This window comes from Bos taurus, chromosome 5 (assembly GCF_002263795.3).
Source record: "Bos taurus isolate L1 Dominette 01449 registration number 42190680 breed Hereford chromosome 5, ARS-UCD2.0, whole genome shotgun sequence".
In the NCBI taxonomy this organism is placed as follows: domain Eukaryota; kingdom Metazoa; phylum Chordata; class Mammalia; order Artiodactyla; family Bovidae; genus Bos; species Bos taurus.
The window spans coordinates 73147458-73170644 of record NC_037332.1 but is presented as its reverse complement, the minus strand read 5'-3'; the positions used below and the strand labels follow the sequence as shown (position 1 = coordinate 73170644).

At 43.8% G+C, this 23187-nt stretch overlaps 1 long non-coding RNA gene across 1 annotated transcript; it reads left to right on the top strand.

The window, feature by feature from the left end:
- Nucleotides 1-7891: 7891 nt before the first annotated feature.
- LOC101905163 (uncharacterized) lies at nt 7892-22675 on the top strand. The gene is made up of 4 exons (XR_234647.5): nt 7892-8044; nt 8235-8386; nt 20151-20188; nt 22322-22675. It is a non-coding gene; the product is annotated as an uncharacterized lncRNA (long non-coding RNA).
- The last annotated feature ends 512 nt before the right edge of the window (nt 22676-23187 follow it).

Here is a 23187-nt window from a genome sequence, read left to right as displayed (position 1 = left end):
CACTTATGATTATAACTGTGACCTTGAACAAATTACTCATATCCTGAAAACTCCACACTTCATCCATAGTGCTCTGGGGAGAAGCTAGCATATCAATAAGTGAAACACACCTAATATTTGTGCTCACAGTGTGCCCCATTGCTACTGTAAAATAATTTTTTAGAGAACTGTAAGACTTTTGGCTATACTCTGGAGGAAAGGGCTTGGACCTTGGAATGAGATAGACCTGTGTTCAAAATCTGATTCCACCATTTATTAATTCTGTGACTTTGAATAAATCACAAAGATTTTGAGACTCAGAATTCTTATTTGCAATATAAGAATTAGGACATAAGATATGTGCAAAACTATTAGTGGTTTCCTTTTCCTTCAACTTTAACCTTGGCTATCATTTTACCATAGCTAGCACAGGTCGTTTTACTTAACATGGCTGATGTTTGGTTATCTGAGAAGGTGGTCATGTGGCTTGGTAATTTTAAGATGACCAAGCCCCTGGAGTTTTTCCTTTCCTAAGTTGTATGTGTTGGAGAAGGCAATGGCACCCCACTCCAGTACTCTTGCCTGGAAAAGCCCATGGATGGAGGAGCTTCGTAGGCTGCAGTCAGTGGGGTCACGAAGAGTCGGACACGACTGAGCAACTTCACTTTCACTTTTCACTTTCATGCATTGGAGAAGGAAATGGCAACCCACTCCAGTGTTCTTGCCTAGAGAATCCCAGGCACGGGGGAGCCTGGTGGGCTTCCGTCTATGGGGTCGCACAGAGTCGGACACGACTGAAGCGACTTAGCAGCAGCAGCAGCAGCAAGTTGTATGTGTATGTATGTGTGTATGTGCTCTTCGTTTTTCTCCCCACGAATTTTTATCTCCTTTGTTCTCTCCACCTGTGATCTACAGGCGAAGTCCCAGGTCCTCCTTATTTTTCCATTGCTGACTTCTCCTGATTTTTCTTTGGATGCTATCTTGCCCATTTGGTCCTGCAAAGTTGCTAAGGGGAACGCTGGGGGTACAGAGTCAGTCATTCTTTAACTACTTAATTATTTATTCTTACTCCTTTTAATCCAAGAAAGGAATCAATGGGTTAGGAAAGGCATTGTGTACTTCTGTTAAGCAGAAGTCAGGAGTCAGGTTAAATGTTACCTAGTGATCTCATTTTTATAATTAAGGTCTAAGGAGAACAGAGATGAACAAACAGAAAAAGGGACAAAGAGCCACCTACAAAGCTACTGCTTTCATTCCCCATCAGTCTACACTGAAAACAAACTCAAGGACACCAGGCCTAATTTGCCCATCAATGATGACCTCCCTGCTTGTCTGGCTAGTTCTATTGGCAGAAACGTGCAACTTATTCCCCAGCCTGGGCACTGCCATCTGTCACTGTGTCTTGTACTCCGGCAGGAAGCTGAATAGCTTGCTGACTCACAACAAAAATTAGGTAAATAGAAAGCCTCGAGTCTCTTTCCAAGAATTGACCTCAGCAGTTCATGTCCTCACCTTAGCTCATATCCCATCCACAGAGACAACCTGAATCTGATGACTGGTAAGTACAGGAGGTAGGGCTGAGGCCTCTGCAGTGACTCTATCCAGATCAGCTTTTCCCTCTGCCCCATCCTACCCCCTCTCCATCCTTCATAGTTGATCCCAAGGACAACTTCTAATATGCTTCCTACATGCAGATTTCCATCTCAGAGCCTGTTTCCTGGGAAACCTGGCCTGAGACCCTTTTATATTACAAATATTTTATTATGTCCTCTTTATAGGAAATTTATAGATAATATACCTACCACAACACAAAATTAAGGAAAAAAAAAACAACCCTAACTATAAAAAGCACAGCAATGCTTAATAAAATAGTAGTGCATTTAATATTTAATAAGGTAATAATATATCAGGTACAATTGTATCTGAAGATAAGAAGCATTCAGATGCCTGCACCATAAAATCACCCAGAATTTGAGAGACACATGATCCAGGGGTGTTGTTTTGCCAACTTAAATGCTGCCAGTAGTGCTGCTGTGGGGGTAGTTTGCGAATTAGTTATCAACTCTTGGGAAAGTTATGAACAAGACTAATATAATATACTAATATAATATACTCTTGATTTACCTGGTAGTTGTACTCCTGGATAATTCAATGTAAAAATAATATAGAAATAGGGAAACATTAGTTTGTGTTTTTCTATAAAGCAGGGAAAGTTTGTGTTTTTCTATAAAGCAGGGAAAGTTTCTCAGTGTGGATAACTATGTAGCTGTGCATTTTTTTTCCCCCATACAGATCTTTCTGCAGAGATGCTGAGAGGTCATGAGGGTCTTGGGGCAATTCTTTTATGTACAGACATGATCACTGCAGGGAGTAAGTGCACTAGGTCCTTACCCACAAACATCCCCATCAATGAGACAGCCCTAAACACTCCTGTAAGTTTTCCATATGCCTTCTGGGAATAGTGTTGGCTCTGCTAAAGAAGGCCAAGGGAGTAAAGGCAAGGAAGTGAATTTTGAGTGGTAACCCCCAAACTGAAGACATTTACATGCTATGCTTGTACGGCAGGACCCAAGTTTCAACTCAGGCCTGTGTGACCCAGCCCTGGTGCCCCTCCCCTCAGCCATTCTCCTGCTCTGTTTTACTTAGAAAAGATCAGGATTGAAGGAAGGACTTGCCTGACTTCCTAGGACCCCCCCTACCATCCTCTATTTTCTCCTAACTAATTTGAGGAGTGCTGAAATGCAGAGCCTTTTTAAAAAGACCCTCCTCATCCAGCCTTAGGGGTCACAGCAGTGCCCTTTGAAATGTAGGCACATGGTCTCTGCTAAATTGTAAGCTTCTATTTTGAGCACCATGATAGAGGGGCTGTGGTCCCAGGCTTCTCTAACTCCTTTTCCAGACAGACAGCTTTAATGGGCAAGCTTAGCTTTTATGGTTTGACAGCCTGGTAATTGGTAATTAGTTCATAAAGGCTGTGTCTTAACAGTCTCAGAGGGCATTTGTAGGGGGTGGTTTCTCTGTGAAGGAGCACACAATCCCTCCCTTCTCTTTTCTTTCTCATTTCCCCTGTCTTCCTCTGAGCCTTCCTCTTTGCTTCTGTGCCTTTCTTTAAAAAAAAAAATTTTTTTTTTTAATTGAAGTAGAGAGCACATTTTGTTTATCCATTCATCTGCTGTTGGACATTTAGGTTGCATCCATGCCTTGGCTATCGTAAATAGTTTTCTTCACCTTTCTTAATTAGACTGCTCCACTTCTCACCTGAATATGTAGATAGTAATGGGAGAGAGATGGGTGGCAGGATGGAGCGGGGAGAGAGAGAGAAAATACACTTATAAATGCCCAATTTCAAAGCACACTTTCTTTCCAGAGCCCTACTCCTTGCCAGTGTCTTAGTCTGTCTGGGCTGCTCTAACAAAATGCCATAAACTAGGTGAACCATAAACAACAGAAATTTATTTCTCATAGTCTGGAGGCTGGAAAGTCCAAGATGAAGGTGCTGGCAGATTTGGTGTCTCTGGTGAAAGAGTCTGCAGGACAGGTTTGTCAGTTACATGTGTCTCACATAGGGTTCGAGGCACACAAGCAACAGCTACTTGAGATTATTTTTAGATGCTTGAAATCTGCTCTTTGGCCCTTGTACTATCCCACTCAGGGACTAAGCCCAGTACATCACTCTCAGCTCTCTAAGTAGTGCCCTAAATTATTGAATTCCTTCATGACCATCCTCTCTTCAGATGGAGCCTGCTCTCGTTTATCCCTAACGCATCCCCAATTCTCCATTCAGATTGTGTTAGGTTTTACATTCCACCACTACTGCAAATAATTTACCACTTCCCCTCACAGCTAGCTCACTGCCTATTACTGTGAATTATTTACAGAAGAAACTCTGACTTGAGAAATTGAGATAATGTCACAAGTTATTTATGCAAAAAGAATGCAAGCTTTCTCAGACTTCCCTCCTGCTTTCTAACTTCCCTTGCTGCAATTCTTGTTCTGGCCCAGCACTTCAGAAGCATTAACCAAGTTGGTTTTTGCAGCCGATCTCTTGTCAAAATGAGAGAAATTACTGGTTCCATTGAACAGAAGGATAAAGGGACTAGTTCTGACATAGAGTCTTGGGAAGATGCCCTTTCAAGACGTATAGCTAGAAGAATCTTTGATAAGATCAGTTTTCCCTATAGCTTATTTAGGGGACAATGTAATTGTGTCTTTTATTTCAATTTAATTATCATTCAGGGCAGCAGAAAAGATATTATGGATTTTTTTTTTGGCTGGTTTTATATATATGCTTGCTTAGCTGCTTATAATGAGTTTGTTCTTTCAAAAGCTAGTTCTTGACCCCCTTTATAGTTTTAAAAAGACATTGTCCTGAATGCCTTTCTGACCACAGGCACAGGTGAGGAACTGTACAAGGACCGTAAAATGACTTCTGTCATGGTCTGTCCCTAAGCTGTTCTTCACACTCCATCTTCAAACCTGTTCTGTTGCCCAGATTTGAGAGATAGGAAAGAATCACACCCTTTCTCTCAATGTTGAGTCCACAACAGGATGAGAAACAGTTATCAGACAACTGAAGGGCAAAGTATCACTTTTATAAAGGATAACAGTAGATTGGAGCAGTTACCTTGGATGTACCTCGATAATCAAGCATCTGAGATTTTATCCTTGAACTGAGAGCTCAGAATGATGCATCCAAGTGAAAGCTGAGGTCTGTGAAGCTCTCCCCCTTATACAGATTAGTTGCATTAAACATATCAAGGTCAAAGAAGGAGGTCAGGGAAGGATAAGCCTTGAGACCTGCTGCTAGAATGCAGGTGTAGACCCTGATCCTGATATATGTGCCCCATGGTGGCAGCCATGCAGTAGAACAGATCAAATTTGCAGACAGGTAGATGAGAAAGGGAGGCCCAGATGGATCTGTGCATGCTTATTTCCCTTTTCTGATACAACCTCTTAGGTAAGTCATCACTGTATCCAGAAGAGAGGGGTGGAAGAGTTAAGTACATATTGTGTCACCATGGGAGTAGAAATTTCTATGTGGAAACATGAAGGCTGGGAAGAAGGGGGACCCCAAATATCTCTAATAGATTCTGGTTCAGACTGTTTTCCTTAGACCCGTTGTATTGGTTAAGACTCCGTGGTTGCAACTGATTGAAACCTCAAATCAATTAAGCAAAAGGAACGAGAGTGGTTTATCAAATCACAAAATGAATGACTACCACTCATTTTGTACGTGGCAAATCAGGAGCTCAAAGAATATTATCAGGGTTCTATTTCTTTCCTTTTTTTGTTTTCCTCTATTTTGGCCTTGTTCTCAAGCAAGCTGTCTACTTTTGTTAACAGGATGGCTGCCAGCTTACTTGTTCTTAGTGATCCTAGTAGGGACTGGGAAGAGCATCTCTTTCTTGATAGTTCCATCAAATGAACCAGAGGGGAGTCTCATGGGTGTGGCCTGGGTCATTTGTCCATTCCTGAGCCAATCACAGTGGCCATGGTGAAAGGGTGGATCATATGTTAGCCCTTCACTGGAACAAAAACAATAGGCAAAAGTTTTATCCAAATCACATGGGCTAAGATTGGAGGAGGAGAGGATTCCCGAAGACCAGGAAACACACAGAAAAATAAATCACAGTCTTTTATCTTTTTACTGATCTCTGTGGATTTTTTTAAAATAAGCTTTTTATGTTAGTATAGTTTTAGATTTACAAAAAGCTTGTGGGGATAGTACAGAGAGTTGTCATATAACCCACAGGCAATTGTCTCTATTGTTAGCATCATACATCACTGTGGTACATTTGTCATAATTAATGAAACAATATCGATACAGTGTGTGTGTGTGTGTGCTCAGTTGTGTCCAACTCTTTGAAACCCCAGGCTCCTCTGTCTGTGGCATTTTCCAGGCAAGAATACTGGAGTGGGTTGCCATTTCCTCCTCCAGGGGATCTTCCCCACCCAGGCATTAAACCCGTGGCTCTTGTGTCTCCTGAATTGGCAGGTGGAATCTTTACCACTGAGCCTCCAGGGAAGCCCACTGATACATTCAGTTCAGTCACTCAGTTGTGTCCGACTCTTTGCGACCCCATGAATCGCAGCACGCCAGGCCTCCCTGTCCATCACCGACTCCCGGAGTTCACCCAGACTCACATCCATCGAGTCAGTGATGCCATCTAGCCATCTCATCCTCTGTCGTCCCCTTCTCCTCCTGCCCCCAATCCCTTCCAGCATCAGGGTCTTTTCCATACATTATCATCCAGTAAAGTCTGTACTTTATTTGTATTTGGTTAGTGTTTAGCTCATGTCCCTTTTTGGTTTCAGGATCCTATCAAGGAAACTATGTAACAGGGAGGCATCAAGTCTCTTTAGATTCTTCTTGGCTGTTTTTATAGTTTCTCAGATTTTTCCTTGTTTTTGATGACCTTGACAGCTTTGAGGTGTGTGGTCAGGAGTTATATAGAATCTCCCTCAGTTGGGATTTGTCTTATGTTTTTTCTCATAGTTAGACCAGGGTCATGGGTTTTAGAAGAAAATCCACAGAGGTAAAGTACCATTTTACCTCTTTCACATCAGAGAACATGATATAAACATGACTTGTCACTGTTGATGGAACTCGTGATCACCTTGCCAAGGCTTTTTTGGTCAGGTTTTCCAGTTGTAAAGGTATTAATTTTCCTACCCTGTACCGTACTCTTTGGCAAAAAGTTACTGGGTACAGTTTATACATAAGGAATGATAATTATGCTCCATCACCTTGAAAGCAAAGTATTTACTTTATTATTTGAAATTTTTCTGTGCAGGAGATTTGCCTATTTTCCCTCATTTATTTATTTATCAATCATTTACATTAGTATGGCGTCGTGGGTATTTGTTTTATATTTGGGGTTGTAATCGAATTCTACTTTCTTTAGTCTAAATGGTTCCAACTTTGTACATGGGAAAGGTCTTCTTGCAGTTGGCTCCTGTGTCCACTCGCTTCACCCACCATTGTGTTCCCCACACCTCAACTTTCCTGCTTCCTAGCATTATAAGATTCTCCAGGCTTATCTTATATGTTGGTTGACTTCCTGCCCCAGTCCTAAAATCAGTAGTTTCTCCAAGAATTTCTGGTTCCTTTTATTGCAGAATGGTTTTAGACACCTATATCAGGGTGCTAGATGTGCTTGTGGCTATTGGGGTGTCTATGATTCCGGCCCTCTCAGCAACTGAACAAGGAAATAATATGTTGTATACCAATAGGCATGTATACACATATCTATAAATATTTCTGTATGCAACCATCTGTGTGTATATTAAGCTAAACATGAATTCATATTTATGTGTTGAATTCTGATTCATTACCACATGACTCATCCCAACCTTCTCCTGTTGCTTGTCTATAACCTTCCACCCTACAGTGAGAAACCTGGTTCCCACTTCTGTTTGTTCAGTTCCAGTAAAAATAGTTGATTGATTCAATTCCAATGAAAATGTAGAGTAGTTTCAGAATTGTTAACTTTATATTCCTTTGAATTTGATATTTTGCTTGTACTGCTGTTTACCTTATCTTTCTGCTAGCTGTGCTATTCAATCTAGTAGCCACTAATCATGTGTGGCTATTTAAACGTAAATTAAAATTAAGTAAAATGGAATGTTTGGTTCCTTAGTTACACTTCAAGCCACTGTTTAAGAGGTCTATAACCACCTTGGCTAATGGTCAGCATTAGGCACAACACGCTTCCATCATTGCATACAGTTCTATTGCATAATCTACATCCTGTTTTTCTCCACGTTCTTCTGCTATGTGTCTGGTAGCCACAGGCCAGTTCTGTCTTTCTAGCCTTGGCTCTCAGGGAGAACTTTGCCCCAGGTCAGATCCAAGATCCTGACTTACCCAAGAAAGGGAGTTTAGATGTCATATGCGGAGAGCTGGGAGCCAAATGTACTTTGCCCTAAAGAGCACAGTTTTGTGTGAGGGAGAAACATACAAGTTGTCATAGAGAAATACAGGACTGAGACTGGGGATGGATCAGAGAAGGCATGCCAAGGGAGATAATGCTTGAGCTAGGTCTTGAAGATTGCTGCAGGAATGGTAAGCAGACAAAAGGCAGGCCAGAGAATGAAACAGCACGTGAAATGTGAAGGCATGAGTACTGGTGTGTGTGTGCAGCTCAGTCGTGTGTGACTCTTTGCAACCCCGTGGACTATAGCCCACCAGGCTTCTCTGTCTAAAGGATTTTCCAGGCAAGAATACTGGAGTGGGTTGCCATTTTCTTTTCCAGGGGATCTTCCCAACCGAAGGATCAAACTCAAGTCTCTTGCATCTCCACCATGGACAGGCAGATTTTTACCACTGGCGCCACTTGGGAAACCTGAGTACTGGATGTATCATATTTGCTAAATGGAGCCCTAGAGAGTCAGTGCATCTTCAATGGTGAGTAGAACATGGAGGAAGTAGCAGGATATAGACTTGGAGAGTTGAGTGCTAGTAGACTGTGTCTTGCAAGCAGTTTTGGACTTGATTATAAAAATTGTGGGGAGTTAGGAGAGAGTTTTACATTGGGAAGTGATGTGATCTGATCTGTAGTTTAAAAATATCACCCTGCTGGTTGCTGGTGAAGCTGGAAATAGAAGAGGTGGGTTAATATGCAGGGAGAAGAGGGTGAGGATTTTTTTTTTCAGTTCTCATATCATTTAATTTTCTAATAGTTCTTAGCCATTCCTTCCTCCAAGGGAATCTTACCCACCCAGGGATCGAACCCAGGTCTCCCGCAAGGCAGGCAGATTCTTTACCATCTCACTCACCAGGGAAGCCCTTAAAATAGTTAGCCACCTTCTATTTCTTGAAGCTAATGTTCCTGGATTTCCTTGACCAATCCTCTCTCCTGGGTCTTCTTCTCTTCCTGTTTTTCTTGAGTGTGTTAGTTTTTTATTGCTGCTATAACACATCACCAAATTTAGTGGCTTAAAACAAGGCAGGTTTATCATCTCAAAATTCTGTAGTTTAGATATCTGACTCACATTTCACTGGGGTAAAGTCAAGGTGTCAGCAGTCTGTGTTCCCTTCTGGAGACTGTAGGGCCAGGTCAATTTCCTTGCCTCTTCCAGCTTCTAGAGGCTGCCTGGATTCCTTAGCTCATGGTCCATTTGTCCTTCTTCAAAGCCAGCCATCATAGATCAGTTTCTCTCCCCACATCCCGCTGGCCTCTTTTCTGCCTCCCTCTTGCACTTTTAAGGACCCTTATGTTTATAGTGGCCCACCCATATTATTCCAGTCTCCCATCTCAAAGTCATTAATTTAGTTAGAGACTTCTGCAAAGTCCCTATATAAGGTAATATATTCACAGCCTCCAGGGATTAGGGGATGGGCATCTTTCAGTTCAGTTCAGTTCAGTCGCTCAGTCATGTCCGACTCTTTGTGACCCCTTGAATCACAGCATGCCAAGCCTTCCTGTCCATCACCAACTCCAGGAGTTCACTCAGACTCATGTCCATCGAGTCAGTGATGCCATCCAGCCATCTCATCCTCTGTCGTCCCCTTCTCCTCCTGCCCCCAATCCCTCCCAGCATCAGAGTCTTTTCCAATGAGTCAACTCTTCGCATGAGGTAGCCAAAGTACTGGAGCTTCAGCTTTAGCATCATTCTTTCCAAAGAAATCCCAGGGCTGATCTCCTTCAGAATGGACTGGTTGGATCTCCTTGCAGTCCAAGGGACTCTCAAGCATCTTCTTCAACATCACAGTTCAAAAGCATCAATTCTTTGGCTCTCAGCTTTCTTCACAGTCCAACTCTCACATCCATACATGACCACTAGAAAAACCATAGCCTCGACTAGACGGACCATTGTTGGCAAAGTAATGTCTCTGCTTTTGAATATGCTATCTAGGTTGGTCATAACTTTTCTTCCAAGGAGTAAGCGTCTTTTAATTTCATGGCTGTAGTCACCATCTGCAGTGATTTTGGAGCCCCCAAAAATAAAGTCTGACACTGTTTCCACTGTTTTCCCATCTATTTCCCATGAAGTGATGGGACTGGATGCCATGATCTTTGTTTTCTGAATGTTGAGATTTAAGCCAACTTTTTCACTCTCCTCTTTCACTTTCATTGAGGCTTTTGAGTTCCTCTTCACTTTCTGCCATAAGGGTGGCATCATCTGCATATCTGAGGTTATTGATATTTCTCCCAGCAATCTTGATTCCAGCTTGTACTTCTTCCAGCCCAGCGTTTCTCATGATGTACTCTGCATAGAAGTTAAATAAGCAGGGTGACAATATACAGGCTTGATGTACTCCTTTTCCTATTTGGAACCAGTCTGTTGTTCCATGTCCAGTTCTAACTGTTGCTTCCTGATCTGTATATAGGTTTCTCAAGAGGCAGGTCAGGTGGTCTGGTATTCCCATCTCTTGAAGAATTTTCCACAGTTTATTGTGATCCACACAGTCAAAGGCTTTGGCATAGTCAATAAAGTAGAAATAGATGTTTTTCTGGAACTCTCTTGCTTTTTCGATGATACAGTGGATGTTGGCAATTTGATCTTTGGTTCCTCTGCCTTTTCTAAAACCATCTTGAACATCTGGAAGTTCACGGTTCACGTATTGCTGAAGCCTGGCTTGGAGAATTTTGAGCATTACTTTACTAGCGTGTGAGATGAGTGTAATTGTGTGGTAGTTTGAGAATTCTTTGGCATTGCCTTTCTTTGGGATTGGAATGGGCATCTTTACAGGGTTGTTATTGTGCCAACCACACTGAGGTTTCATAGTCATTTCTGGAGTCCATCTCTAAATTGTCATTCATCGTTGGCTCTTTACCTCAGTCCAGCTACTGGACTCATGTTTGGAATCTGTTTTTATCTCTATGCTGCATATTTGGGAAAGTAGCCTTGTAAGGAAAGGAAAAGTTGGTTTGGTGGAGCTACCTAAGATAAAAGGAAAATGGAAGTGAAGATGAGGTTGGTACCCAGATCTCATACTCCTTCTCGTTGCCCTGGTTACAGAGCACTGTCAGGTGTATGGGCCAGCCATGTGAAGGAGCAAGATAAGGTCCAGTCAGAGCCTGCTGTGCTGCTCCAAGGAGCCAGAAAAGTGGGAGAAGGTCAAAGCAAAGATGCCAGGATCATGGAATTGTAGAGGGAGCCATACAATTGCAGAGAGAGCCATACAACCTGGGAGGGCAGCATGGAATTAGATTTAGACCTCTACTGGGGTAAATTAGGACCCTTATTTTTCCAGAAAAAGAAAAAAGATTGTAAATTTTTTATGGAACAGAAGCAGAGACTTTTGTCAAACAGTAAAGCTTGCCTTGAGAATTGATGGCCCTGTGGCATCAGACTGCATTAGAAGTGGTAACCTAGGAAGAAAGAGATAATTATCATTTATTAAGTGCTTAGTATGTCCTGGGCTCTTTACAATTATCATCTCTAGTCCTTATAGTAATCCTGCAGTCTGTATTTTAAAGACGAGGGGATTAAGGCTTAGAGAGATGTAAAAAGGGGAGCCAGGATTTATATAAAAGTATGTGCAATGCTAAGGGCTTCCCTGGTGGCTCAGATAGTAAAGCAACTGCTTGCAATGCAGGAGACGGGAGTTCAATCCCTGGGTCAGGAAGATCCCCTGGAAAAGGAAAGGCTACCCACTCTAGCACTCTTGCTTAGAGAATGCCATGCACAGAGGAGCCTGGCAGGCTATAGTCCATGAGGTTGCAAAGACTCGACTGAAGACTCGGACATGACTGAAGCAACTTAAACACACACACACACTGTAAGATGCTAAAGCTAGAGCTCTTTTCACAGTACTATATATAAAATAGATCACCAGAAGGCGCCTACTGTATAGCACAGGGAACTGTGCTTGATATCTTATAATAACCTACGGTGGAAAAGAATCTGAAAATAATAGATTTATACATAAATTATATATGTATGTCTGACTCACTTTGCTGCACACCTGAAAAATCACACAGCATTGTAAATCAACTATACTTCAATTAAAAATTGAAGACATAGAAAGGAAAAGAAAAGCTAGAGCTCTTTCAAACACATTACACTTAAGGCCAGTTATTGGGGGAGAGAAACGAGAGAGCCCAATAGCACTGGAACATTGAGATGGGTTTGTGGTGCTGTGCTGGAAATGGGTATTCACAGACAAGGGTGTGCTCAGAGGAGGCCAGGAATGACGGTCCAGAGGCTGAGAACCACGTACAGGAACTGTTGATGGGAAGTTAAGTCTGTTTCAGAGAGGATTATGGGGTCAGCTAATTTATCTTTCCAAATACCCGAGGGTGGACACATGGAAAAACAACCCAGCAGAAATTACAGGGAGGTAGATTTCAGTGTTTCTGAAGGAAGTGCTCACTAACCATCATGGCTTGCCAACCCTGGGGTGGAGCCCTGTAGTTGCTGCTGTCCTACGGCTTCGCATATCTGCCTCGCTGCTTGAGTTCCAGCAGTGCTTGTCTAAACAGGTATCTGTCAGGCGTGACCCACAGAAGATTCCATCCTGAGGACAAGCGGCATAGGTACCTCTTAGATTCAAAGACGATGGAATTCTTTTCTCTGCTTCTGTGAGCTTTCCAAGACCGCCACAACTCCCACGATGGAGGCTTTTTGGAAGATAAGGTTGTGGTAATAGTTTAGTTGTTAAATTGCGTCCATCTCTTTTGTGACCTCATGGACTGTACCCCGTGAGGCCCCTCTGTCCAGGGGTTTTCCAGACAAGAATACTGGAATAGGTTGGCATTTCTTTCTCTAGGGAATCTTCCTGACCCAGGGATGGAACCCATGTCTCCTGCATTGCAGGCAGATTCTTTACCACTGAGCCACCTGGGAAACCCCTTTGAGAGATATATCCTTGTTCATATAAGCCAGAGGGTAGTAAACTGTGTTTTTAAGGGAGCAGGTTGTAAATATTTTAGGCTTTGTGAACCACATGGTTTCTGTTGCAACTACTCAACTCTACTATTGTGTAGGAAAGTAGCCATAGATAATGCTTAAGCAAATGCGGTGGCTCTTTTCCAAAAAAAAAAAAAGTTATCTTTACAAAGTCAGATGGGGGCTGAATTAAGTGCTCCTGGGCAGTTACTCACCTATACCTGATTTAGACCATTTATTTTGTGAAAAATAATGTCTTGTTTAGAGTTATTTTCAGCTACAAAGTAATGTATTACCATTTAACCCTTTACTCGTTAATATTTATCCATGTTGCATAGTCTCTGTTTCTTTCATTAGATTGGAAAACAGTTTATGGGTAAAAGGTCATATTCATCTTTAAATAGCCTCATAAATCTGTTAGGGGAACCACTGACTGAAACTTCCACCCTGGCCAGGCCCGATGCTAACCACTGCATGAGTTATCTTAAACAGGAGGGCCTGATAAAGAACTCAGAATTGACAAGCTACCACCTGAAGAATTCAGGAAAGGTCAAAAGGAGATAGGAGACTCCAGTCCGTATGTCCTACCAACCTCCCAGAATCCTTCTCACCGGAATCCATCTTGGCTGAGTGATGGACACAGGCCATAAGGAAGGATCCTGAATCAGTGATTGGCCAGAGACATCCCGGAAACTAATCCCAACACCATAAAACCCCAGACTACTGGCTTTGTGGCAAAGCATTTCCCCTAGGTTCCCTGACCCTGCTGCTCTCCGCCCAGGCACCCATTCCCCATAAAGTCTCATGCTTTGTCAGCAGGCATGTCTCCGCAGACAATTCATTTCCCAGGGTCGACAAGAGCCCACTCTCGGGTCCTGGCAGGTGACCCCCTTCCTGCAACAAGCCTAGCATAATGGCTCCAATCCCAAAGCCATTTCACCAAAACTTGTGCCTCTGTACAAAGTATCATGGAATCATTGGCATTTATGTGGGTCAGAATGGATAACAGAGATCAAGTAATTAAATATTCCATTTCTCAGATGAAAACCCTAAACCCAAGGCAAGAGCTATGTCTTTCCCAATGTCACACAACTAGTTGGAACCAGATGTCCTGATGTGCTGGCAAATGAGCTCACCCTGCACTGCTGGGGGCCATAGTGGTTTCTGCTGCCCCAGAGTGTCACTTATTCTGCACCTGCTGTTTACCAGAGAACTAGGAGCTGCAGACCCAGAGGGGAGGAAAATTCAGCATTTACTCTCAAGACCCATGATGAATATGGATGAGGGCGTCAGCCACACCCCACAGCGCATGCCTCTCTTTGTGTCACGGACAGTGAATTCTCCCAGGAAGTAAGCTTCAGACAATGGGACCACATGGTCCTTTTAATAAAAATGACTGCCATTATCGGATGCTTCCCTGGGATTGTATTAAATACCTGGGATTGTATTAAACACTTTGAATGCATTTAGTTCCCTTTCTTTGAATGACCCCAAGCCCTCTAACTGCAAACATATTAAAATTTTAATTAAGACAACACACCATGGCACACACATATCTTCCATCACATGTGTTGCTTCATTAAGTATCTTGCTGTAGACAGGAAGTGGGAATTTCTGGGTGATTTTAGTGGGCAAAAAATTCAATTACCTCAATAACATGGAAAGAGTGTAGCTATTTCCAGAGTCTGTCCTCAAGGCTCCTCCTAGTCTTACAGCTGGCCACCCCACAGGGCATGCTTCTTTTGGTCGCCTCTGGCAATGGACTTTGGGGGTACACAGTCCCATTTATATACAGAACAGGTCTTTCTTTTTACTGCACACTAATTCCAGTTATGCCTACAGAGCCATCTTTTATAGAAATTTCTTGTCTCAGCGATGTATCTTAGCCACTGCCAGGCCAAATTAGCATCAACACCCAGGTAGATAAACAAAGATATACTCTCCTTAAATAAACTGTTGTAAACTCTCAGCTCCACTCATGGTCTGGAAAGCACGATAGGCGCTTAATAGATATTTATTGATCCATCATTTATTTTTCCACAAAAATGTGCTCACGTGTTTGTAACATGATACACATACCATCGATTTTCTGTAAAACTCCAGGGACTTGACAGTGAGCTCCTTTCAAGTCCCAACCCTTTCGTGGTTATTTTTCTGCTGCTGCTTATATCTAATGGTGAAATGTGATCACAGGGGAATGATGGGAGGGAGGCCTTTCTCTTTTGCCATCAGCCCCCACGGCAAGAAGCAAGCCAACTTTTTCCTGTGTCTGTTTGGATGCCCATAAATCAGCACCAGAGCAGAAAGGACAGAGGATGAAGAGTCAGTGTCATCAACCAACATTCTGTGCTCTGAAGGCTGTGTTCAGAGCTGACTTGAAGTCCATTGCAATGCAAATGGTAGGGAAAAAATGACATTGACCTGGCATGATAGCATGGTGTGTTTTATAAAAGCACAATCCCACTGAGCTGGCTGTAGTTAGCCTGATCAGATTGGGCAGAAGCATGAGAGGCAGGGAATTGGAGGTGAATTTATTTCTCCAGGGAGGGCAATAAAAAGAACACACAGGGAGAGAGCTAGACAGGTAGGGCCAGATTCTAGGCTCAGCTCTGTTGCTCTGAGTGGAGTGACTTAACTTCTTGTAGGAAAAAGGAGGGAACAGCAGAGAGGGCTGTATCAGAAGTCTTCTAATGTCTCATCACATTCTGACATTTAGGGATTCTCTATCATCAGGAAACACTGCTTTGATACAGAATCAGAAAATGAGACCCCTCCCCCACACTGTGGATTGAATTGTGCCCATCCCCAAGAGACATATCCTAAACCCCAGCATCTGTGAATGTGACTTTACAGTAAGTCCCCTACATACAAACCTTCAAGTCTCGAACTGTCAAAGATGAGAATGTGTGTTCACATGGCCAGTCACTTAAGTTAGCTCTACTTGAGGAGGCATTGTTTAAGTTTTAGAGGCATAGAACCTGAATGCAGAATGGTACCTGAAGGTTGCAGCGCCCATTTAGAATGCAATCCAGGGCTACAAAGTCATCTATAATGAGAGGAAAAGAGCTATTACCCAGACATCACTGAATCATTTTTTCAAGAGGGTAGATGGAATTGAATCCAGCAAGGAACCAGAGCACGTGGCATCAACGTCATGTGTGATGAAATTGCAGCTTCTCCTCAGTCTCTTATTGCTGACGATCCTTCAGCTCTACTGTCTCCCACCTCCTCTACCCGCTCTAGTCGATAACTCTTCCTGCCTGTTCACTCAGTGCCAGCCCCTGTGTGCCAGCTGTTGTACTGTACTACTGTACTTTTCAAGGTACTGTACTGTAAGATTTTAAATATTTTGTTTTTTATGTTTTTTTATGTATTATTTATGTGAAAAGTATCCTTGGAAGAAAAGCTATGACAAACCTAGACAGCATATTAAAAACCAGAGACATCACTTTGTCCACAAAGGTCCATATAGTCAAACCGATGGTTTCTCCAGTGGTCATGTATGGATGTGAGAGTTGGACCATAAAGAAGGCTGAGTGCTGAAGAAATGATGCTTTCCAACTGTGGGGCTGGAGAAGACTCTTGAGAGTCCCTTGGACAGCAAGGAGATCAAACCAATCAATCCTAAAGGAAATCAATCCTGAATACTCTTTGGAAGGACTGATGCTGAAGCTGAAGCTCCAATACTTTGCCAGATACAAATAGCCGACTCATTGGAAAAGACTCTGATGCTTTGAAAGATTAAGGGCAAAAGGATAAGGGAGCAGTAGAGGATGAGATGGTTGGATGGCATCATTGACTCAATGGACATGAGTTTGAGCAAGATCTAGGAGATAGTGAAGGACAGGGAAGCCTGGCAGGCTACAGTCCATGAGGTTGCAAAGAGTTGGACATGACTGAGTGACTGACCAACAACAACATTATAAACCTATTATAGTACAGCACTGTAATATATAGCTGACTGTGTTAGCTGTATATCTAGGCTAACTTTGTTGGATTTATGAACATATTGGACTTACCAACACACTCTTGGAATAGAAGTCATTTGTATGTAGGGAATTTAAATGGAAAAAGAATCTTTTCAGACGTACTTAGGTCAAAGGTCTTGAGATGAGACCATCCTGAATGACTTGGGTGGGCTCCAAATCCAGTGATGAGTGTCTTGATAAGAGAGGTACACAGCAGAGAAGATGAAGTGAAGATGGCGGCAGAGATTGTAGCGATGAGGCCACAAGTCCAGGAGTGTCAGGGAAGCACCGGTAACTGGAAGAGGCAAGAAACAAATTCTCCCCAGAGCCCAGCTGAAGGATGTCCCTGATGACACATAGATTTCAGACTTCTCCAGAACTATGAGAGACTATATCCCCATTTTTTTCTTATTTTAAAGACTTGAAGTTTGTGGTAACTTGTTCTGGCAGTCATGAGATACTAATATACACAACCAAAGACATATAGAAAGAGAAACTTATGTCAGGAATGAAGCAAAACTATGATTTTTCAAATCTGAATTAAGACCCTTTAGCTTTTTTTTTTTTTTGCTGGAGCTCTCTGTGCAATTTACTTGGGTCGTGTGTGTTAAGTCATTCAGTAGTGTCCTACTCTTTGCAACTCTATGGACCATAGCCCACCAGGCTCCTCTGTCCATGGGGTTTTCTGGGCAAGAATACTGGAGTGGGTTGCCATTTCCTCCTCCAGGGGATCTTCCTGACCCAGGGATAGAACCAGAGTCTCCATTGTCTCCTGCATTGGCAAGGGTATTCTTTACCACTAGTGCCACCTTAGAGGAAGGCTGCTGCTGCTGCTAAGTTGCTTCAGTCGTGTCTGACTCTGTGCTACCCCATAGATGGCAGCCCACCAGGCTCCCCCGTCCCTGGGATTCTCCAGGCAAGAATATAAGATTGATTGCCATTTCCTTCTCTAATGCATGAAAGTGAAAAGTCAAAGTGAAGTTGCTCAGTCGTATCCGACTCTTAGCGACTTCATGGACTGCAGCCTACCAGGCTCCTCTGTCCATGTGATTTTCCAGGCAAGAGTACTGGAGTGGGGTGCCATTGCCTTCTCCGTAGGGATGGCAAATTATGTCCCACAGGCTTTATCTGGCCCACCACGTGTTTTTGTAAATAAAGTATTATTGGAACATAACCACACCCAATCATTTACATACATTCTGGGGCTCTATGGCTGTTTTTGCACTGCAATATTTGAGTTGAGGAGTTGCAACAGAGACCATCTGCCCTGCAAAACTGAAAATATTTTCTTTCTGTTGCTTTACAGAAAAACATAAAGATGACCCCTGGAATAGGGGAGAGAGCATGAGCCTTGGAAAACTGTTATTGTTTAGTGGCTAAGTCGAGTCTGACTCTTTTGCAACTCCCTGGACTGTAGCCCACCAGGCTCCTCTGTTCATGGGATTTTCTGGGCAAGAATACTGGAGTGGGTTGCCATTTCCTCCTCCAGGGGATCTCCCCAACCCAGGGATGGAATCCTCGTCTCTGGGTCTCCTGCATTAGCACTCAGATTCTATACCGCTGAGCCACCAAGGAAGTTTTGGGAAGAACTGGGTTCAAATCCTGACTCTCACCATTTCCTAGCCTGGACAAGCCCCCTGGACCTCACCTTCCTCCCTTCAGGCTGAAGCTGTCCCTGGGGGTTAGATGTTGATTCCTAGCATAGTGCTTGATCAGAGGAGGGATATCCCCATCCTGTGTCCCCTCCTCCACCTCGACCTGGCCCCTCTGACAAACCTAACCAGGAGCATTTCCTGGCAGCTTCCTTAGTCTTTCCTGGAAGGAAACTGCTCCCCTCTCTGTTCCTGGGTGGTCTGCAGTCTTCCCCACCCTAACTCTGCCCTGGTCCTGCAAGACTTCTCATTCACGTTAAAAAGGTCTGCCTCTTCTGGTAGGCTTTCCAGCCTCTGAGAAGTCCAGGACCATCCTCTAGTGGAGAACTGGTCCAGTCCCTTTTGGTCCTGACATCCCTCCGCCAAGCTGTGCAGAAATCTGGCATCCTCGCAGTGAGCAGCCCTTAGATTCTTTGAAACATACCACGGCTTGGCCCCCGTTTTCCTTGATTCCCTGCCAAACCCATTACACGTGTCGGAGCGGCAAGGGACTGGAAGAAATACGGTTTCCATTTGGCTTCTGCGGCCGTTTCGTCTAATTTGCACTGGCTTTGACATACTGCGATTGCTGTTTTTGTTGTTGGGATTTGGAGGCTGTTTGAAGCTCTGTCTCTTTTCTCCTGTTTTCTCTTAGCTCTTTCTCTTTCCGGGAGCGGGGTAGGGGCGGAAGCCTCGCAAGTAAGTAGCAAAACTCAGGCTTAGCTGCCACCATCAGAGCCCCCACGCTCACATGGACTCATTTGCTCCAGCACCAGATTTCATTAACTGAAGGGCGACATTGCAAGCCGAAGCATGATAATGAGGTTGGAACTAATCAGAACATATGGGATGTTTTTACCATTAGCTCCAATTCCTGACGTGGGAGGAGGCACGCTGGTAGGGGGGCAGTTTAAGCAGGATTTTATTACCCACATGGGGTTACATCCATGACCCCTGAGTCCATTCTCTCCAGGGTGGCCTCTTTCTCCTATTCCCATCCTTCACTCTGCAACCCCTGCCAGCCCTGCTGGGGCAGATCGTGGCCATAAGAATGAATAAAAACTCACAGAATCAAAGACTGGTCTTGCTGAAGATAGTTCCCAGCACCTCCTTGTTGACTAATCTAAACAGGACTTTTCCATCTTCTTCTGCTTGACTTCGGAGAAGGCAATGGCACCCCACTCCATTATTCTTGCTTAGAGAATCCCATGGATGGAGGAGCCTGGTAGGCTACAGTCCATGGGGTCGCTAAGAGTCGGACACGACTGAGTGACTTCACTTTCACTTTTCACTTTGATGCATTGGAGAAGGAAATGGCAACCCACTCCAGTGTTCTTGCCTGGAGAATGCCAGGGACGGGGGAGCCTGGTGGGCTGCTGTCTCTGGGGTCGCACAGAGTCGGACATGACTGATGCGACATAGCAGCAGCAGCAGTAGCTGCTTGACTTCTTGGTGGGTATGACTCTGCTGACTGTGCCCCTTCGACCTTGAATGAGTTCTAGGACACTGGCCTCCTTCGATTTTCCTCCTTCTCTGAATCCTTCTTGCTCCATCCATTTTTGCAGGTTAAATTTGTATATGTTGAGAAGCATCCACATTGCTACCCAAGGTGGGGAAGTTTTGGGAATCAAAATAGAGTAACTACCATACTATTTCCCAGAGACTTGCCCAACTGCCCTACCCACTCCTTTCTTAACCTCCTTTTATCCTTCTTTCTCTCTTTTTCTTTGTGCAGATTTTGCCAGTTGCTGGCAGAGCCCTGGAGATGCAAAGGTGAGGGGCAACAGTCGCTGGCCTGGAGGACATCACAGTCTGTGATCTGTGGCCGTCACTCCACTTCCCTCTCCACACTCTGCTCCGGAATTTTCCAAACACAGAACCAGGAAGGTTTTTCAAGTCCACAGTGACTCATAACCTCATTTAGCAAAAGAGGTCACAGGAATTCAGAGAGGGAAAGTCATTTATCTAAGATTACATCGCATGAGAGGGGCTGGTTCATACAGTGGCACCCTTTGAACATTATCCCTAACTGCTGTCTCCATCATAAATACATCATTTAAGAAGAGTTCGAGGGACTTTGCTGGCTGTCAGTGGTTAAGACCCTACACATGGGTTCAGTCCCTGGTCAGGGAACTAAGCTCCTGGATGCCGCACAGCCAAAGAAACAAAACAAAAAGTAGAAGTGTCACAGACTCTGTGGCAGATGCTTTTGGCATCCGTGTAGGTCCACCCTCTTCCCCTCACCCCTCCCTAGATTCTGCAGGTGTTGGCAGCTCTCATCTGCATTCTTTTCTGAGTAGTTGCCTTTGGCTGATGTTGCCACTTACCCAAAGATGCCTGGAAGATTGGCAGGGGGCAGCTCATGACCAATGACTGTTGTGTGGCACTGAGGCCCCAGGTCTCTTGCATTTGGGCAGAAAACCTCTGTGCTGCAGTTTATGCCCTGGGCTCCCAGAGGAATCAGGCTGCATCTAGGCTTCTGCTGAAGCCATGTTGTGGTCTAGTTTCTTCTCTACCTGCTCCTGCTTCCTCATGCCACTCTAGATTTCTCCTCCACCTAAGGCTCAACTTCTGGGAAATGTGCTCTATAACAAATGTTACCACCCCATCTGCCTGCATGGGCTTCCATTCTCCATCACTTAAATGAGGTAGTTGGCCTACAACAGGGCTGTTAGTATGTAGGCAGCAATCATAGTCAGCAATCATGGCCTTCGTCTTTGTCCTCTGCAGAGAACACTGGACACCTTGCCCTTGAAATAGGTCAGATGAGGCAGGGAGGCAGGGACAGAGAAGTATTTCTTTGGGAGAGCAGCGAGGATGTCTTGACTGAGGTAGAAATGGTTATGAAAGACTGGATGCTGACACAGAAGCATGAAACACTGCCTGTCTTCGCTAAGTGTTAGGGGAATTTCCTCCAGGCAGATATGGTTTGGATGGCATAACAGGTTAGGTTGCCTTCATCTGAGAATCACTCAGAATTAGATGACACAAAGAGCCTACGCTTAAGAAGAAGAAAAACAACCTGGAATTGATTCAAGCATTTTTCTTTCCTATGCTTCTCATCGCACACCCATCCGATAACTGAGGGATGCTCCCTGCTAGTACATTCCATCTAGAGATCAGTGCAAAGAAACATATTTATTGAGGACAGGACGTTGTATGTACAAGGGCCTGGCATGGGGATGGGAATGCACCATCTGATGGGAAAGACATATTCACATATAACTAGATGAGTAAGTGGATTCCAATGTTGTTTACATGGGGAGGTTTATAATCAAGAGGATCCCATTTCTCTATCACATATTCTTTGAGGTCTGCCATATCCATGGCCAACCCTCTAGTCCAAAATCCATCCTTTCCTTCTGAAATGGAGCAAGACCCTATGGCCATTGCCTCACCACCCATGTCCTCAGCCTGCCTTTTATGTGTGGAAAAACTTTAGCCAAAGAATAAGTTTAATCAGAGGAGTGAGAAAATGCACAAACAAAGGAAAACAGTCAGAAGAGACCAAATAATAATAGTGTGCGTGCATGCTTATCCCTGTCTGACTCTTTGTGACCCCACAGACTATAGCCCGCCAGGCTACTCTCTCCATGGGAATTTTTAGGCAAGAATACTGGAGTGAGTTGCCATTTTCTCCTCCAGGGGATCTTCCTGATCCAGGGATTGAACCCGAATTTCTTTTTTTCTTTTCTTTTTTTTTGGTGTGTTTGAAATATTTATTTATTTATTTATTATTTTTTTAATTTTTTTATTGAACCCGAATTTCTTATGTCTCATGCCTTGCAGGTGGATTTTTCACCTGCTGAGCCATAACGTAGTCATTAAACAAAGTCAAGGACCTTTAATTCCTTCTCAAGGGCTGTAGATAATATTCTGAACCATATCTTATGAATTGTCTTGTAGATACTGAAACACCCACCACGTGGAAGAAGTTAACTACATGGTGACCAGACAGTAGCCATGACATAAGCTGCCTCATAGGAATGCGAACAAATCAGCCCTGGAACTGAAGATGAACTATGCTTACAACAACCCTATCAAGATGACACTGGTCAGACCACAGATGACCAATTTCAAGATGACTTGTCAGAGCTGACTATGCTGTTTCTGCACATAGCTACCTTCTCTCCCTTATAAAATCTCTTTCCTACTGATTGTCAGTAGGTGGGGGAGTCAGCCTTTGGACAGGAATTTGTCCCCCCGACTCCCATAGCCATTGCCGGCATCCAAAGTAAAGCAAACTTTCTTTCCCACGAACTTTGCCTCATTATTGGCTTTTGAGTGGTGAGCATCCAGACCCCACTTTTGGTTACACCTCCTGAACTGCAGCACTCACCCCCTCATTTGTCTCTCCACATTCCCTCTTGCCTTTTTCCCATCCGGTCCCAACACAACAAGGCACAATGAGATTTTAAAGAGGTAAATTCAGTGGCAGTTTTTTGCATTAAGCCCTTTACCAGCACCTCGTAGCCTGGATCCTCTACTTGTATATAAGAGGTCTTAGCTTTCCTGTCGAACTTGCTCTTGACTGCAGCTACTTTGGCCTTTACATCTATGTTCCTTTCTGGCTCAGGGCCCCTTACACACTCTTCCCTCTGCTTAGAACACCTACCCAACCTTTGGCTCTTAACACGACCATATCTCCTCAGGGAAGCCCTCCCTTCCCTTCCGAAGCAGGTCGGCCTCCCTTCTACCTGCCCCACCACTGTAGCATGTTTGAGTTTTTGATGACTAAGGAAATGTGTAATTGGTGGTTTGACTGTTTTATT